Source organism: Olea europaea, unplaced genomic scaffold (assembly GCF_002742605.1).
Source record: "Olea europaea var. sylvestris unplaced genomic scaffold, O_europaea_v1 scaffold1024, whole genome shotgun sequence".
Classification (NCBI taxonomy): domain Eukaryota; kingdom Viridiplantae; phylum Streptophyta; class Magnoliopsida; order Lamiales; family Oleaceae; genus Olea; species Olea europaea.
Genome location: NW_019227569.1, coordinates 249,981 through 251,670, shown reverse-complemented (window position 1 = coordinate 251,670; position 1,690 = coordinate 249,981).

Below are 1,690 nucleotides of genomic sequence, written 5' to 3'. Positions count from 1 at the left end.
AAATTTTTTTTTGCATTTTCAATTTTAGTGACATTTGTTTAAATTCCCCTGTAATTAATTACGCAAAGGTTACCTTGGAGTACAGCCCAATTTTTCCTCAAAATGATTTGCCACAACCAAATGAATTTACAGTGTATCCATATCTAATGAAATAATGTGATAATATTTAAGCTCTATTTGTTAGGCATTTTTTATTGTGTTCAACATATATCCATCTATTATCGATGTTGTTGTATTCCAATCGCATGCAAGTGTCGATATTAACATTATCTTTTGGGCACATTTGCGACTTGATTAGAAGTAAAATAATTACTATAACTAACATTAGGTATCAAGAGTTTTAAAGCAATTTCAAGAACTCTCAAAACAAAAGATGCTCACTATTTTAGAGGATCAGTACTTGTTCTAACAAAACTCTCTACTTTAACTTCTAAAATAGAGATCTTACTTTATAATGTTTGCATTTAATAAGATATAAATTTCATATTATCTTGATCCTTATATTATTCAAATCATATATAAATTGATTGGTTATTGACTAATAAAATAAAATAAAAATGTTAAACAAAAGATGTAAAGAAATCAATAATGCTTCTTAAAAAAACAAAATGAATAGTCCAAATAAAGAGCATTGTTGGAGTATCAAAAATCATTTATATTATATATGTAAGACATTCTTTATAAATAGAGAGTTTATTAGAGATGTTCTTGTGGTTCATTTCAAATTGGCTAAATTCCTCCTAGAGTTCCAACTTTTGATGAGTATGGCATGTAGGTCCACAACCTACAAAATGTGGCACGTGGGTTCCCAACCTTTACAAACTGTGCAAGCATGATCCCTGATGACGGAAACTGTTAAAATTTCAAAATTTTAATGAAAGTACAATTATACCCTCATTTTGAAATAAGTAAAATTAAAGAAACTAAAATTAATAAAAATGAAATACAAACTGAATATCCCAACCGAAACTAAAATTAATAAAAATGAAATACAAACTGAATATCCCAACCAAACATTTCTCCCGGCCCCCACCTGGCTGCCACCCTTATCAAAGGTTGAGAGACTTCAGGTGCAACATTTGGTAAGTTGGGGACTAGTATGTCACGCTGTCAATGATTAGGAATCCCATGTTGATAGATGACTTATTAGTAGAAGGACCATACTACATAGACATCATATTGATATAAAGCTTTACATAGTACAACATGACATTTTATCATTAGACAATTTAAAACACAACCATCTCTTCCATTGAATCACCTCCTGCCACATATCTTTTTAGCATTGCTTCTGGTTGTTTTCTTCTGGTAAAGTGGCTTTTCCCTAAGTAGAATATCAATAACATTCCAATCTTGAACTTGGCAAATTTTTTAGGGTTTCGATTTTCAATAATCTATTTATCTTCACTGAAACAAAATTTCAAGTTTTAGGCAGCATGAGGCTATAAGAACATCTCCAATGTAATCGTAAAATGCTTAATTTTAGATCTTAGTGTTTATACGTTAATGCTACACAGACGAAAGTCTTTTAATTTTCATTCCACTGAAATAACAATTTATAGAATGAGCCATATTTGATGTACAGAAGAAGTTTTCACAGACTGCTGTCAAAGTACACACACAGGGGGGTGGGTAGGGTATCTTTTGGCAATTTTTTTCATGGTGGGCCCCACATCATGATACTATTCTA